At 39.7% G+C, this 18,640-nt stretch overlaps 1 protein-coding gene across 2 annotated transcripts in view; it reads right to left on the bottom strand.

Moving 5' to 3' along the window:
• Positions 1–18,640, bottom strand: part of CNTNAP5 (contactin associated protein family member 5) — an 858,994-nt gene that overhangs the window by 502,861 nt on the left and 337,493 nt on the right. The window lies entirely within an intron of this gene.

Below are 18,640 nucleotides of genomic sequence, written 5' to 3'. Positions count from 1 at the left end.
TATACAATCTGAAGAAATTGATTTAAGGTAGAATTGTTAGTTATAGGAAAGAAGGAATTTAGAGTACTCAAAGGGATAAATATGTGGCTAAAAATAAAAGACTAGCTTTCTTTCTTTTCCTAAACATCTTAAAGTTCATTCACAGTTTAGAGGGAAAATAAAAATGTATTATGAGATACAGTATTATGAAATAAAAGTAAACATATATCAATAAAACTATGAAGAATGGGATATAGGGTAAACAGAATTACACTAGTATAAGGCCCCACATTGTATACAAAGTGATATATAATAGAAATTTGATGCAAACATGATAAGTTAAAGATGCATAAACATAAACCAAAAAGGTATAGCCACAAAGCCAATAAAAGAGAAAGGATGGGATACCAAATAATAGTAATAATAATAATAATAATAATAAATAACAAAAATAAGAACAACAAACCAGCAACAAAAAGCTCAGTTTAACACAAAATAAGGCAGAAAGTGCAAAACAAAGGAATAAATCACAAAGATGGAAAAGAAAAAAGGAATTGTTAGTAGACTTAATTTTTACCAAACTAATAATTACATTAAAAGAAAAACGAGCAAAAAGTCAAATGAAAAGTTAGAAATTGTCAGACTGGACAGAACGGGAAGGCCCATCTCTGTACTTTTGATATGATATATTTTTTTTTAATAATAAAGGCACTGACAGGTTGAAAGTAGAGGATGGGGAAAGTATTACAGGCAGACAGTAGATAAATGTAACCCAGAATTTTTGTATTAATATCAAATGAAGGGGATGTATTGCAAGATACCAAGAGACTCTAAAATTACAAAGGGCTAATTCATTATGAAAAAAAAAACAGAGAAAAATAAAAGTGTCTGCACCTACAGCAGAGATTTGAAATATAAGAAGCAAAACCTGACAGAAACAAAAAGGATGGAGGAGATACAAAGTAGTGACAATTACAGTTGACTTTTATTATCTTCCTCCAGTAACTAATGGAACAAGTTGGGGGAAAAGCCAGTGAGGATACAGAATATTCAAACAGTGAAACCAACCTAATCAATGTTCATAGAACACTGATCAACTACAGATTAGATACATTGTTTTCAAGCACACATGGAATATTCATTAAGAAAGACCCTATTCTAAACCATAAAGAAGTATACTTTGTTTTCTGACCAATTAAGTTCAGAATTCATGATAAAAAATTGTTTAGGAAACCCTCAAATGTTTGGAAGTTAGTCAACACACTTCTGAATGACCCGTAATATGTCAAAGAAGAAATCAAAATGGAATCTAGAAAATAGTTTGAATTGAATAATGGTAAAAACACTGTATCTACATTTCTGGAACACAGCTAAAACAGTCCTTAGAAGAAAATGTACGGCTTTAAATGCTTTTTTACATAAAAAAGGAAGAAGTGAAGTTAAAACAAAATCTACATCTCCATCCCAAGAAGTTAGAAAACTAGTAAATCGAACTCAGAACATTAGTAGATTGGATTACTACTCAGTAGTTAAAAAATAACCAACAGCATCTACAGCAAACCATGTGTTGAGCTAAAGAAGCCAGCCATGAAGAGCACATACCCATACCACATGATTCTATGTTCACGAAGTTCTAGAAGGTGCAGAACTAAGCTCTGGTGACAGAAACCAGAGGAGTAATTTTCTTGATGCTGGGAGACAGAAAATGACTCCCAAGACCATCCATCAACTCATTTAAACAGAACATCCTTGTGAGGTAGAAAATCTGTATTATCTTCATTTTCAAGATGAGACAACTTAATTTTGGAAAGTTTAAATTGGATCATAAATCCTAAATCAAGAAATTATCAAGTTGAGACTGGATTATAGAGACTCTGATGAAAGTCCAGTGACTCTCTGATTTAATTCCCATTATCACCTGCATATGCCAGGTTTCTGAAACCAAATATTGCCCCTGGCACAATAATAGCTACCAGTTTTGAAGGGCTGCTCCACACCAGACACATCCTAGGTGAGCCTCTGCATGTTTTAAGCTCACTGCATACATTATGGGGAAGTTTGAGGCAGCTTCCTCAGTAAAGGAGTCACCCCCACCATGGCACAAGTACATTTAAACTTTCTGAAATTGCACTACATCTTATAATTGTGTAGCCAGCCCATATTGGGTTTCCCACCTCACTAGGAGACCCTCGGAATTAGAGAGGTTAATTCTGAGCATCATTATATATACTGTTTCTCAGAATAGTTTGTTCTGTTCTCACCCCACATCAAGCAGTAATATACTGAATTTTGGCACAGACCTTTTACTGTTGTCATACTGTTGGATGAATGGCAGCATCATCATCATTATTATTATTATAAAACATTATGCATATTGTTCTTGACAAAGCTGTTCATTGATTTTGTCCCTACATAAGAACACAGTGCACTAGTTAATCTTTCTTCCCCTATAGTTAAGAAGTGTAAGGATCACAGAAATTGAGTTCCTGTGTGCTTTTAGGAAAAAACAACCACATAGCACAGGGCTCACCAGTGGGAGCCTCAAAGAGAATACTTAAGAAAATGAGAGTGCCAGAGTCAGTATTCAGCAACTTCCACTAAGATGTTCATTCCTTGACAGTAAACAACATTTTGGCTTATGAATGGAAGAATTGTTGGTCATAATGAAGATGATGATGCTCTTCGTACCCTCTACTAGGCAGTTAAGTATAATAGTCAAAAACCAGGAGTCTAAGATGGGACAGACACTGGCGCTTATCAATAGAAAATGGAAGGGTCTGGCTTAGCCAGAGCAACTCATTTGGCTTCAGCAAATACATCACATTGAGCCAATCCCACTGATGACTTTGATTGGCAGCAAGATTGCAAGCAACCAGGTGTCTGCCAGAGGGAATATGTCATTAATTTGCTTAACTACAGTCTCGAGCAATAACTAACAGGTGCAACAACCAAATTTTGCCTCTGTAAACTTGACAGGGAATATCAGGAATTCTCAGGGAGACCTATTTCAAGTCTGATGCTCTGCCAAACATCATGCTGCCTAAGAGTCTTTTTTAAAAGAAGCATTAGAGTGAGAGAGAAAGGAGATGAGCTTTGAGTGCTATTCCTAACCACCCTGCGGATTCACTCTGGCGTCCACAGCAAGGTACTAGGACTGTAATTCCTTTGGGGATATAGACTGGATCTTATTTTAAACTGTAATGCTTAGTGCATGGAACACAGTATTTCTTAAAGGTACAGTTGAAATGGCATTCAGTAACCCAAACCAAACCTGTGTGCCATAGATATCTCAAAATCAGTGAATTCTACAAACAGCACTTTAACATTGCTCACAGGGTTATTAGTAAGTTGTTGAACTCACTGAGTGAATGAATGAGCAAAGGAACACAACTTTTCTGACTCTTGGTGTTCTCATCAGAAGAAGAGTGAAAATAAAATCTCTAAGGCAGCTGTGAATCTTACATTAAATTCTACATGCAAATGGACAGTGCACATAATAGACTCTCACAGAAACACACAATACACTCACACAGAGAGAAAGAGATTCCAATCACAAATTCTGTGTAAAAATAACTTTCTGTGAGAGTATATTCTGAAGCAGTGACCTTATTAATACTCTCAAGCCCCGTGGAAGGCATTTGTCAATCATACTTAAATTTTCTGAATGACATTCAAAAGTTTTTCCCAGGGAAAAAAAGTACAAACTAAAACTAAGGAAGGACTAGCAGCTCAGAGCTAATTAGAAATACATTTTTTGTATTTAATAAAGCAGAGGGTAATTAACATGCAAACCGCAGAGTTAAATCTAAAATTGATAAACCCACTCAGGCTTCAGTGTTCCAAACTGCTATGCAGGGGTATTTGCTGAAATGGATTTCAGAGAGGCACTTATAGAGAAGGAAATGAGAGAGATCAGTGTTAGTCACTGGACACTATTGGCTGACAGGAATTCTTTTTTTTTTTTTCTTTAGTATTTAGTTTTTTTATCTTTTTTTTTTTAATTTGAGTATAATTGACATACGTGTCACATTAGTTTTAGGTGTACAACAAAGCTATCTGACAAGTTCATATGTTATGCCATAATCACCACAAGTGCAGTTACCATCTGTCACCATACATCGCTGTTACAGTACCATTGACTATATTGCCTAAGTGCTAGATTTTAGGGATGTAAAAAGGAAAATTAAACTGCTGGATCTTTTCTATTCTACTCTTGTTTGTTGTATGGTGTCCATGACATAATTATATCATTATAAGTGTAGATGCTGTATATCTATTTTAATTTCATAGGAGCAGTTATTTAATTGGGCTAGAAGACCACCATGAACTTGATCACTGTATAAGAACAGGCCCCCCCATCTCTTGATCCTGATAGTTGGCAAAGAGGAAAACTAATCCATGCCACTGTCCTCTCTGTTTCCTTTGTCTTTATGGCCTCCAGAGAGGAATAACTCAAGGATTCAGGGCAACCATAGAGAAAAACTGCCACTCGCACTTGACCTTGACCACAGGTGGAGTGGGACTCTCAAGTGAGCCCTTCTAGTTACAATCACGCACTCATGTCCTGTTCCCCTCTCTTAGGAATGAAGTGTTCTTCTCTTTCCAGGCTGTGTGACTGTATCACTGAAGAATATTTGTTTCCTCCTTGGTTTCTGTCAGTAGGAATGCCTTCCAGCATGAGGTATGAATGCTTCCTCATTCCCATCGGAACCCTGACACAACCTTTGTCACACATGCTCTTGTGCAGTCAATGGTCAATTGTCATTTTGCTCCTACTTTCTACTTAACTGCCAGTCATCCTCTTGAAACCTGGTTACTGTGTGGCCAGTTCAGGAAACGGAATCCAATGTGAAGTCCTAATATTGGTCACTTTATTATTAATTTACCCATATTAAAGTTATTTGCATGAAAATCTCATCAGGTATGAAGTCTCCAAATGCACTAACCCATCACATGCATTCTTGCTTATTCCCAGTAAAGGGAGATACTGAGACTTGACAGCAGAAGTTAGTGAATAACTTACAAAGATTAAAGGTAATGTCCTCCATTAAATGCCTCTCCCATTGGAGGCACCAGTGCAGTGCCTTTAGAAACTAGTACCCAGCCCCAGGCAGGAAGAGCTGGTTTCTCATAAATGTAGGACAGCACAGCCGTGACATCTGAATCTCTGCCTCTACTTCTCCCATTAGATGATTAATTCTATATCTCATTTCTACATTGTTCTCCTAGTTTAATGAAATAGTGTGTTCCTCTGTTATCTATTTGCATGAAAACAATCCCATCAATAACTCAAGTGCAAAGAGAGTTCATTGAATGTCAAGAGGTACAAAGGACATTGTTAAAGCTATGTTAAAGTCGAAGTTAAAGAGCCCTCAAACCACCACTGGTCTCTGCCTACTCATAGCTTTAACAACAAACCAAACGAAAGACGTTTCTGAGTTAAGTTGCTCAAAACTTTTCCTATACCGATAGGAACCTTATGCATACAATTAGGCTATAAATTTCCTTTTGACAATTATTAATCTGGGTCACATTTTGTAGAAAATAAAATGGGATCAACTAATAATGTGAAAATCAGGATCAACCTACAGCTAATAAAAACACAACTTTTTGTCCATGGACTTGGATGATCCAGGCCCCTATTATTCTTGAGGACACTATGTATGTACAGATAAGTATCTATTTAAATATGAGGATATGTACACACACACACACACACACACACGACACAAAATTCCTCCTTCTGCTTTTTACGTGACTTCTGCTGCATTAAGTACATTAAGTACATTAAGTATAAGGGGTAATAAAGCCACTGTTGACAACGATGTCATCTATTTGTGTTCCCATCTCTGGGCTGAGAACTAGAACACCAACATGCATGGCAGCTTGACTATATGGTGCACAACTGAAGAAAACAGAAATATCCACTTAGTAAAATTAGACTTTTTACACTCCATGAAAGCAAAGAGAAGCAATGCCTTTGCCCTCTTCTGAATTCTGAAAAAGGAATAAGAAGCTTTCTGAACTTCCTCCTCAGTAAAATAGAGAACTGAGCATGGGGGTTGCCAGGAGGGCCTGGTCTATTACAGGAGCCACAGTGAAGGGACATTGTAGTAAAGGGCCAGGCCCAGAGCTAGGAAGGGACTGACCGCTGTGTCCAGGGTAAAGTCATGGGTACAAACCAAGATGAAAAGACTTGAGCTCTCCAGTCCCTTTATGTGCACACAGTGGCTTTAGTAGGGGATCTTGCCAACTCCTTTTCCCTCTCCAGCATAACCTGTTCTCCTATCTTGCTTTAGCTTCCTTCAAAAATGGATCTTGCTTTACTGTTTGTCTCTGTCCATGCACTGCAAACTCTGAGAGAGAAGGGTCTTCAGGAATCACAGGTAAGGCCCAGAAAGGTCTCTTGATTGAAGGAAGCATCCAATTTTTTACCCTAACTTGTTTCATTAGGGAACCCTTCTATCTTTTCATGGAATGCCTTAAAGGGATTGTGCTCACATAGAAATGTGCATATAACATCATCTTGAGAGAATTTCATATTCATCACTTTCTGTGGACAAACCAAAGATAGGAGTTGTAAGATATTTTCTCAATGAAAGATAATTAGTTGAAGGGGGAATTAAAACAATATTACATATGAGAGTTCCTTCCACTACTGACTTCATTTTATTTTTTATTTAAAGATTTTATTTATTTATTTGACAGAGACAGAGCATGAGCTGGGGGTAGGAGCATAGGCAGAGGGACACAGGGCTCAATCTCAAGACTCCAAGATCAAGACCTAAGCTGAAGGTAGACACTTAATGGACTGAGCCATCCAGGTGCCCCAACTATAGCAGACTTTAATCATTAATTTTTGATATACGGTTCAATGATTCATTAGTTGAGTATAACATCCAGGGCTCTTCAACACATGCCCTCCTTAATGCCCATCACCTGATTACCCCATCCTCAATCTCCTCCCCTCTGCAGCCCTCAGTTTGTTTCCTGGAATCCAGAGTCCCTCGTGATTTGTCTCCCTCTATGATTTCTCCTCTTCCATTTTCCCTCCTTCCCCTGTGGTCCTCTGCTCTACTCTTTATGCTCCACATATGAGTGAAACCATATGATCATTGCCTTTCTCTCCTTGACTTATTGCAGTCAGCATAATCCCCTCCAGTTCCATCCATGTCCATGCAGATGGTGGGTATTCATCCTTTCTGATAGCTGAGTAATATTCCATTGCATATATGAACCGCATCTTTGTCATCCATTCATCATGCCCACCCATACTGTGGAAGGAGCTGATGTGTCCTTCTACTTAAGTACTCCTAATTTATATACTAAAGCCCTTCAGAGAGGCCACAGGACAGTGAACTCTCAATCTATATAGTTAAGAAAGCCTGTACATACAGCCTATCAGAAACTACCTGAGGGACAAGTATCACAAGGAGAGAGCAGATGACACACACTGGGCATATTTCTTCCTTGATGTTATTTTGTGCCTGTGAGGGTCCAATTGTTGGTCTCAAAAGCTATTTGTGGACTGTAGGTCTGTTTCCCACTGTTCTTTACATCTAATTGTCCAGAGAACAGGCTGAGCCTGATACTAGTCCTATGAGGACCAAGCAAGGGCTAAAAGATTCTAGCATGTCTTTACCATTATTGCCTCCACAGTGCTTTACAGGCTCACTTCCAAATAGCAATGTGTACACCAGCTGATAAGCACCAATTCACCTGTCATGTAGCTGATTTTCTCGCAAGATAATTTAACCTTGCTGAATAGAAACTTTGAAGAGACAGTAGATTTCTCTGGAAATAGGAACATGTCAACAGACAACATATGTCCTTTTTTTTTTTTTTTCCCTCATTTTCCTGAGATTTGGATCTCAAACTAGCACTCTGAAGAGAAGATGTTAGCTCATTGTCAGCCTTTGGAAAAAAACATGTTATAGGCCAAGTTTATCATGATCTACTTCTCTTCTCCATTCCTCCTTTGTTCCATTTCTGCTCTTAGCTGACTTCCAGCTTTTTTCTGTTAAATTATGAGTAGCTCAAGCAATGGTCCTTCCTAGGGAAAATCAGAAATTCCAATTTTTCCCAGTTTTATTGATAAATAATTGATATGCATCATTGTATAAGTTTAAGGTATACAGAATGGTGATTTGATTTACTTATATTGTGAAATGATTCCCACAACAGGTATAGTTAATAGCCAATAAAATAATAAAAAAAAAAGGATATACAATATACAATATAAATATGCAATAAAAAGAAAAGGAAAAACATATTAATGTGATGAAAACTCTCCACTTTCCTATAATGTCATATAGCCTTCATCATGCTGTGAGTCACATCCCTCATCCGTAGCTTCTGACCACCTTCCTCCAACCCCTTCCCCCCTCAACATTCGCTTTATCCATTCATTTGCCAATGGACCCTTAGGTTGTTTCCATGTCTTGGCTAATTGTAAATAATGCTCCTGTTAATGTTGAGATGCAGATGCAGATATAAATATTAGTGTTTTCATCTCCTTTGGATATATTCCTACAAGTGGAATTGCTGGACCATATGGTGGTTTTATTTCTAATTATTTGAGGATCTTCCATACTGTTTTCCATAGTGGCTGCACTAGTTTATAATCCCATCAACAGGACAGCAGTGTTCCCTTTTCTCTACATCATGGCCAGCATTTCTCTGTTATCTTTTCAGTGACGGCCATCCCAACAGGTGTGAGGTGGTCTCTCACTGTGGTGCACATTTCCAAAAGGGACCCTTGTACAAAAGAATGAAGGAGAAAGGAAAGAAAGAGATAGGAAGGGAGGAAAAAAATACATGCAAACATACTTCATTTCTCCTGACAGGTTGGCTCCTAACCTGAAATCAAATCCCTGGGTATCTGCTGTAAGCCCTGAGGTGCGGCCCTTAGTAAATGATGGCACAGAAAACATCTGGTGTAGGGGTCAGTTCTTTCTCTGCACTGCCTTCATCAGCTCTTCAGCTCTTCCCCGGGTGACTGCAATAGCCACCAGATCATCTTTCTCCCTCCGGTGTTACTCCATTTAATCAATCTTTCAAGAGAGATTATTACCTTTAAAATCAAATTTCTAGGGGCGCCTCTGCCCTCAGCTCGGGTCATGATTTCAGGGTCCTGAGATGGAGCCCCGAATCAGGCTCTCTGCTCAGTGGGGAGCCTGCTTCCCCCCTCTCTCCCTGCCTCTCTCTCTGCCTACTTGTGATCTCTCTCTCCCTCTCTGTCAAATAAACAAATAAAATCTTGAAAAAAAATCAAATTTCTAGTATGCCCTATCATAAAGCCCTCTGTTTTCCAAACCATCTCCTGCTGCTTCTGTCCTTACCCTGCCCTCCTTCTACTGTATCATTCTGCTAGAGTTTCCCTCAAACACACATGCAAACTCTTTCTTTAAGGATCTCTGCTATGCTCTTCCCAACCTCTTGTTTAAGCTGGCAACACTCCCCTTGTTGATCCTTCCTGTGTCTTCTGTCATGGCACCACACCAACAGCAGGGCTGAAACCTGTGCATTATACTGGTCCCCTCCTGTATACAGCAATCACCTTGAGGACCTCCACCCTGAATCACTTTGTGTCTCTAGCACCTGATACATGGCAAAGGGGAAATGAATGATATTTTCATTCTTCATTTCACTTATTATCCCTGATCCCTCTTGAGATGTGTTACTGGTTCCTCAACTACATGATGTGGTATGAAGCTGCTGGGCTTTGGATGGAGGTACCCTTGAAAACAACCTCCTACCATTACTTTATATATAGCCAAAGGCCATTAATTTTGTCTTTCAGTATCTTGGTTTATTTATCTATTAAATGGGAGTAATAATACTGATGAAGGGAAATTCTATATTAAAACTTCCTTCTTCCAGGGGCGACTGGGTGGCTCAGTCAGTTAAAAGTCTGCCTTCAGCACAGGATATGATCTCAGAGTCCTGGGATGAAACCCCACATTGGGCTCCCTGCTCAGTGGGGAGCCTGCTTCTCCCTCTGCCTCTGCTGCTACTCCCCCTGCTTATGTGCATTCTATCTTTCTCTCTCTGCCAAATAAATAAATACAATATTTTTAAAAACTATATTTTTCTATAAAAATAGAAGGATTCCCTAGAATTATAAATTGTTGGGCCCTTCTCCGATAGTGTGCAGTGGCTTCCACTGCTAACATCAAACAGCCTCCAAGCTGCCAGTGTGCTCAAGTACCAGGGAGGTCTGCATGCTCCGGAAAGAATCAGAGGATTAAACTTGGATGATGCCTTTGTACCTCGTAGTGTCAAGGAACACTCAGGCCTTGTTTGTACTCTGCTTCATCCCCAAAATGAAACAGTCATTTTTAGACTACCCAGCCTAATAATTCCGCACTCCGTCTGCCTTCATTGTTGACCGTGTCTGAACCAAGTCGAACGGGGCATTCTCAGCTCTTTCACATGTCATCCAAGGCCCTGTTTGCCACCCCTATTCTGTTTTTTATGAGTCTTACTTCTCACAATCCCTGCATGCCCTGTAACCTCCAAAACCTGGGCTTATCATTGTTGCTGGCCATAGATAGTACACGGAATGTTCTTTTAGCACCTTCCTGCTATGTTTTCACAGTTTATCAGTACGGAGTTAAGAGGACAGACTCTGGAGCCTGTGCTTACTTTCAAAATCCTTACTGGGCGTGAGGACTTGGACGAGTACGTAGCTTTTCTGTACTAATACCTGCTCAAGTTTAAAATGAGGATAAAAATGCATTCCTTGAGATGGTGGAAATGAGTGTGTGGGTGGGGGTTTCCTGTGTGTACATTTGTTAACACACAAATCTCATGTATCATGCAAGGATTATCCTGAGTAATACACACATTCCTATAGATGGCTTGAATATTGCTTAGAATAGTTCTTGCATCAAGTATGATGTTCTGGCCTGAAATATTACCCGTATTATTACTTAGGTCATAATTACTTTTCAAACCCATTTCAAATGTCAATTTATTTATTAAATGAATCCTTATTCATTTAATTCCACAGGCAAAAGAGGGAGGGGAGCTCACATTTATTGGAGGTCGGTTATAATCCAGGCATGGATCCTCCCAACAGTCCTTGTCCCGTCCTATGTTGTTTCTGGGCATTTTGGAGACAGACTTAGAGGTCCAGTGAGTCCCTGGCAGTGGAGCTGGGAGTGATCACAGGGCTACCCTTCTGTTCAAGCTTCCGTTCTCCCTGACCCACACAGTTGCTTTTTAGGAACAATGGTCTCCCTGTCCTTTGAACTGCAATTGTATATTATCTCTAACTCTGTAAGGGCACTTAATACTTTCTCTTTTATATTATAGTGATGCATGCACATACATGACTTTTACAATGAAAGAATAAACATTTTTCAGTGCAGAATTTTATATAAAACTCCATCTGATAACATCCACACTTGTCTAATATCATGTATTAAACATATGCTTAAAGCTTGACCTTAAACAGGGTACACTTGCCCCCTCCCCCACTTTCCATCTTGTTCTTTCCTTTGCTTTATCAATGGGCATGTTTGCTTTGTTTCTGTTAGAGTCTACATTCCTTGAGTGAACTTAATTTTTGGAAGACTCTAGGGTATTTAGGAAGATCCTAGCATTTAACCTGGGTAACATCCAAAGTATTTTAATCTGCACATAAAAACGTAAATAAGTAACTGCTATGACAGGGCATCTTGACTCTTTCATGGCATTGTAAGCCTAAATCTGAGCTCCACTGGATTCCTATGAAGTGCAGGCAGAAAGCATGGTTCAGGGTAGGAGTGCATTCAAAAGGAAGGGTGAAATGCAACACAGTGGAGTGCAGTCCTGTCTCCATCACAATGGGGCTTCCATAAGTACCTTACTTCTCCATGTCTTTGTCTCTTCCCCTGCCCAATGGGGATCAGGGCCCTCTGTGCAGGGCCATTGTAAGATGAAAGACAGCATTACATGTAAAATACAGGGACGCCTAGGTGGCTCAGTGGGCTAAGCCTTTGCCTTCGGCTGGGGTCATGATCCCAGGGTTCTGGGATTGAGTCCCTCATCGGGCTCTCTGCTTGGCAGGGAGCCTGCTTCGTCCTCCTCTCTCTTGCTCTCTCTGCCTGCTTGTGATCTCTTTCTTTGTCAAATAAATAAATAAATAATAATTTTAAAAAATCTAAAATACATAGTAGTTCTGCATGTAGCAAATGCTTGTCACATGTTCACTATCCATCTTCTCCTTCTCATTAATAATATGTCATTTGTCAGGATGGGTCAGGCTGGACTCAATCTATCCTGGGGGTCTAAGCCTCGTTCTGCCAGGGACTGTGTTCCTGAGGCTGGCCTTGTGATGTATCATTTCTATCTCTCCTATTTCCATCTCGGTATTCTCTTTTATTAATGGCTAGAGAAAGCACACAATAGCTGTAACAATTAAGTCACATTAGAAATGCCTAAATACGCCTAAAATATGAGTGATGTCTCCCACTGAGGGTTCTCTAACGTACTCCGAACATTTTAAAACCTTAGTGGCTGGAATCCAGGACCAACTGCTTATTTAAAGCTGACTGCACTGATTCATTCATGTACAGCAGGAAATTCCACAGTTGTTTTGTAGAAATAAAATATGATGCTTCAGTTGTTCCCTTGGTCCTCCCAAAGCAAAGCCAGGATTTGGTTTGGGTGAGGTGACACCTGGGACAATGACTGCTCTTCATACTGACTGCGCCTGGGGTGGGGGAAACTGTGTTCTGACCCCTTAGAGTAAGTTGGGGGGAGTGGCCCTCTTGGTTTCAGAGAAGTCCAGTCAAGGGCACCCTGAAGGGTCAGGACAATTACCTGAGTGTGTGCACACTCAGAGTGATACGCCGGGGGCGAAAGAGAGAGATGCCCCCCAGGACAGCCTGCTAGAGGTGCTGAGCAAGCTGGTCTAGGATCTTCAACACATGATAATCGGAAGTTTTACTAGGTTGTAATTTTCTTATTATTTCCAAGCTCTCTTCTTATGTCCAAACTCTACAGCGGAGTTTAGCTGATATTTAGAGAATTCTCTGAGGGAACTGTGTCTTCACTTGGAGGAACACGGAGACATAAATCCTGATACAGCAAAAAAGCCTGGAGTCCTGGCTGAAATGAAGAGTCACCGCCAGGATGGGTTTGAAGGACATGTAAGTATTTTTCAGCATCTCAGAAATATTTAGAGATCAGACCAGTCGTGAGGAATGGAGGTTTGCTAATCCTACATGGGAATTAGGGGAAAGGGAGGCCCCTGCTGACCAGGAGCTCAGGCATGCCACCTCACACGGTCTCCACACTTTATAGAGTGTGAAGCAGTATACATGCATGGGCTCAGATCTGACTAAAAACTATGCCCACTCAACCATGTCCTCTCATTCCTGTTTTAGATTAAATGATCAAGAGGAAGAATAACAAAAGATAAACTAAAATTTGGAAATGGGTTTTAAAGCAAAGTAAAAAGCCAAATAACTTTTAGGAGTGTTTTGAGGTCGATATAGATTGGTCTCAATTGTCCATAAGTCCCAGAATATATGTAAGGAAGAGTTATGAAAGTGTTAAATCAAAAAGTGCTTTTTAATAATTCCTCAGTCAACCTGATACCCAAATTGCCAAGACACACAGAACAAAGCATTTTCCCCCCTTCCTTCCTTCCTTCCGTATTTTATTTTGATTAAAAAAAAACCACAATATAAATCAAAAGTTAGAATTATTCAAATAGTACACGTAGGAAACATATCTGAGCAAATTATTCAGTGCAGGAACTAGGGATTCTGAAAGAGACAGCAGGATCGAGTGAATAAATTTCAGCATGGCTTTACTTTGTTATGATATAATCTCGGTCTTAATTTCCAATGTGGCTGTCAAAATGCATGAGAGTTCTGTCTCCATTAAAGAGATTTTGGTTTTGTGAACTCACTTACTGAGCTATTTAGAGATTTCATTTAACTAACCCATTCCTAGAGACTTGTAAAGACAACTGGCTTAAAAGATTAGCATCCTTTTAACTGTTTTCCTTTAAAAGGCAATCAAAGCCATTTCTCTCCATCATCGGGGTAATTGTTGAGTATATACCATTTTATCCTGTTTAGATTATTTGACCTTTTCCTTGTCAGCTTTTATAGTTCTTCATTCCTGCTAACACTTCTTCACAGTAAGCAGTCTTGCTATATAGTAAATGCTAATTGGCCCTTTAAAAGGTTCCCATGATAAATATCTTTATGCCTCACTTTAAGGTTTCTGGGCATAAAGCGGAGATGAGAGAAGTCACTTTGCTCTGTGTCTTTCATCCAGATCCATGTCCTCTGTCACCTTTCTCACTCTGAGCAACATTTGATGACTTGCTCCTTGCCTTTTTCAGCTTTCATTCCTGATGCCTGGTCTCACCTTGCCTTTTTTGGTGAGAACAGCAAGTGCTCTGGATTAATGATACTGTCACTGGTCCTATTTGGGGTTTCTACAACAGCGCTAAAACAAAAGACTCAAAGATTACAAAGACAAGCACTGAGGCAGGCTTCCACATAACCATTCCCCCAGTGCAGGCAGCAATTTCCCAAGGGCAACAACTAAAGGGGGCAACTTTCTTCTATTGTTATTGCCTGAGATTCACCAGATACAAAGTGAGGTGAGCAGGTCAATAGGTTGAACTCAACAAGATGACCTTTTCAAGTTCGTCCATTTTTATGATCAAGTTGTGTCTACTCTCAGTTTAAAAGTTCTATATTTCTATCCTTGTTAACATAAATATGTTAATAGTTTAACCTTTAAAATATCTTAAGTCTGCAAAATGTCTTATTCCTTAGACATCCTTCTTAGCAAATATTTTGCCTCTGTTATGTAATAGCTTTATTCCCCCCACACACACTAGAAATATGTTATTTTAGCTAATTCCGTAAACAGTTTCTGTGAGATAGACTTATCTATTCCATCTCTCAATGAAGACTCAGAGCCACAGAATTCAAATAACTTCTCCATGGCACACTTCTGGTAATTCATAGACTTAAAATCTAAACCCATGCTGGTTTAGCTTCAAAATTTTAACATTTCTCCTGGACAATGAAGAATAATACGTGAATCCACAGCTCTCAAAACTGTTGTCCAGCATGAATTTTCAGTGTATCTTCCTTGCAGAAATGCCTTTACAATACTATTGATTCTAGTTCTCTACCTTAATGGGGAATAGGTATGCTTTCCTGATCTTGTGCAAAAATATTGCTGAACTGCATTTTTATCGCATCTTTTATGCATAGTGTGTAAAACGACTATTTAATGCACTGCTCATGATGACATTCAATGACTTTATACACAGGTGCGATTAAATAATTCCTTCTTGAGTTAATCATAGAAAAAATAACTCACTACAAAGCTGAATGTGTATTTTCTATCAATACGGGTGAAGAGTATGCAACTCAACATGTTACCATTTTTCCCTTAGCTGCTACACAAATTAATCTTTTCCAGGCGGTACAGTTTACTCATGTGCCTCTGACTGTATTTAGCTATATTTTCCTTCAGTATGTTTATCTCCAGTTGTCTTTGTCTTCCAGGGTCTCCTTTCTCATAAGCTGATTGGATCGGCAAGTGTAGCCCAGGAGAAAAGCAGGGACTGGTGGGCTACTCTGGCTTTTCAGTAGAGAACCTTCTGCTGGAAAGTCAACTTTCCTATTGAGTGGAACAGATGTTATGAAATTTAGGAAGTCAGAAGTCACTCATCGGGGCTGCCTGCCAACCTGTGAGGTAGAACAGTGAGATGTGAACTAGAAGATGCAGATTAGGAACTAAAATCACAAAATGAACGCATGCACACAATAAATAAATGAAAAGCATCTAGCAGTTGACTTGGTCAGCAGCTAGATTATCCGAAGCCAAGGGGAAAGCCTGGCACATGGTTTGCTAACTGGGAGACCAGACCAAATCCTCTTCCCTTTTGCTATGATTAGTCATACTTTGAAGGCACTTACACCTCTGATTCTTTAGCTGGAGGAGACTTTGGGGCTCTCCTTCACATCAGTGACCAACCGATGCTTTGTTGTTTTCACTGTTGTTGTTGTTGTTTATTTTTGTTTTGTTTTGTTTTTGTTTTTGTTTTTAAAGGAGGGTCTACCAATTCCTTGCATCTGTTTGCATCTGTATTCTCTGTGAAACGTATAAATGCCTTGGTTTTGTTTTTTTGTCTCAAAGCAACTAATACCAGAATCTTATTATGTGAATAATTAATTTATTTGTTAAGTGTATGTGTGCCTTTTGCCTGTCAAAAACTAGTCCTAGTGTGAAAAACATAGAAGCAAAAACATATTTTAGAAGGCAAGAGACATAACCTATGGGCTAATTAACCATACCAGGGACTGTGAAAAGTGTCAAATGAGTAAGAAAGACACTAAGTGTTATGTTCTTATTACTGGTTAAAAAAAAAAAAAACAAACTTGAAGAATTTTATTTTGAGTGGGATTGGAAAGGAGAATGGTGAAATGTTAGTATTTCCAGCACAATCTTTCTTTCCCAAAATTTAGGTATATATATATATATATTAGCAATACATTTTATCAGATTTTCAAACTTTTTGTTTGCATTTCTTATCTCTACCTAAACATTACCCCACATTAAAGGTATTTTGTCTTTTTTTTTTTTTTTTTCCAGCTCCTTTTCCTTTAATTTGTCCACACTGAGCTTGGCTTACTGAATTGAGATTCTGGAAAGATGTGTTTGGATAAATGGGTTCCTTTAGTCTCTCAGGTCTCATGGACACAGTTCATTCGCTTTGGCCCATGAATGAATGAACTTTGAGCCTTCTGCGTGCCTGGCATTCTGTGAAGCACTGAGATAATGGTGAGACCAAAACTAAACCCTGAGCTAGGGTCGAAGTCAGAGCCAGGACAGAAATGCGCTAGTAGTCACACAAATGAATGTGTGATGATGAAGGGGGAGGAAAGACGCATATCAATGCCAAGAGAGCACATAATCCTGGTGTCTGACCTAGAATGAAGGCTCACAAAATGCCCTCTGAGAAAACTGATGCTTGAGTTGAATGAAGCTTGTTCTGTCAGCTTCTTAAAAGCCAAGGTTTTTGCTAAACCCGGGAAGGAGGAAGACCATAACCCACTGAGGTATAATGAGTCGCATCCAGAGTTCCCTGCAGAGCCCCACACCTACAGTGCAAGAGAGGCCCCCTGGTGCTCTGTGATGTGGGAAACAAAGACAGAAGAAAAAATTATTAAATTTCCTTCCTACCTATATAGCCCTTTGACAAGTCTTTGAAACAGGCAGAGTGACATTCCTCTAGGAACTCAACTGCTTCAATGTTAATACTTTGCTAAGGGCAAAAGGCAATCCTAGCTTGACACCACCCACCCCCCACCCGGCACTACCACTCGGATCCTGTAAGCCACCTTTAACATATAAAAATTTCTTTGGAAAGTTCCTTTATCTCTAAACTCCCCAAGATATGTTTTGGCAATCTTCCCCCAAGCATATGGCCTACCTACATACATTTGAAGGGTCTCATGACTAAGGTTTTATTAGATGGTAATAAATGGCTCTTCCCAACAATAGATAGACCTCTCAAGGTCCTGGAAACCTTGCTTCCAAAATTCCTTAGAGACTTACACTATCCCTAACCCTCTCCCAAGTTGGGGGTATATAATGGGCTGCTCCTCATGACCCCAGTGCAGCTCTTTCTTCCTAAAGGTCCTGTCCCTGTGCTTTCATAAAATCAACCCTTTGCACTAAAGAGATCTCAAGAATTCTCTCTTGACCATGGGATTCGAACACTAACATTTTTCCTACATCACTCTGCATGACTCCCAAGTTCTGGTGGCTATGGTGGCTGCTGCGTCTGTAGGGCAGGATCACAGGAAGCAGCTGCTCTCCCGGCCCCAGCCCTCCCAGCTCCAGTCTGCCAGTATCTTGGCTGGAGCCCAAGCCATGCATCTCTGTGCTCCTGCCCCAGAGGCACAGTCTGTATTCATAAATGGTCAACTGAATGTGTGAGGAGTTCACACATGGAGAGTAAGTGATCAACGACACAGAGTTGTTGCATATATTCCTCCCCTTAGTCATCAGGCCTGCTGTCAGGATGAGCAGTGGCTGCATCAGGCTACTAGGAAGCCATGAGGAGATGTGGCCAGCTTGGAATGCCACTCCTTTCTAACACCATTCCCTCTTTTCCCTCCTCCATCCCCTTTTCCCTCACTTTTGCTTCCTGGGAATTGCATTTGTCAAAATAGCTTTGGCTATTGGCTAAATAGCTCAGGCTTGGTTTTCTCAGGAAACACTGGCTGAGATAAGAAGGCAGTGGACTGAACTCAAAATTAGCCTCCATCCTATTTGTTTTGATATCAGAGTACAAATCCAGAGATTTAATTTAAAACAAAAACAAAAACTTCCTCTTCCTTGAGAATAATGGACTGATAGAAAATTAACAATGAAACATGGTAGCCAAAATAGCCAATGCCTGTCCCCAGTGGAGGGATGGCATTGTAGTTAGGCTCTACTTACCAGGCCAAATCTGAAGTTTGTGTATTTGGTGTGGGTGTTGAGGTCACTGGTGCATTTTTAGGACATCTACCAAGCATGATCAGAAGAGGCTACAATATTTGGGAATGATCACATGAGGAACACTGAAGCCCCTGAGGCATGATATATATATATATATATATATATATATATATATATATAT

The sequence above is a fragment of the Neovison vison genome, chromosome 3 (genome assembly GCF_020171115.1).
Source record: "Neovison vison isolate M4711 chromosome 3, ASM_NN_V1, whole genome shotgun sequence".
Classification (NCBI taxonomy): Eukaryota; Metazoa; Chordata; class Mammalia; order Carnivora; family Mustelidae; genus Neogale; species Neogale vison.
Note: the sequence above shows the minus strand (reverse complement) of the source record. Positions and strands in the feature narration are given on the sequence as shown.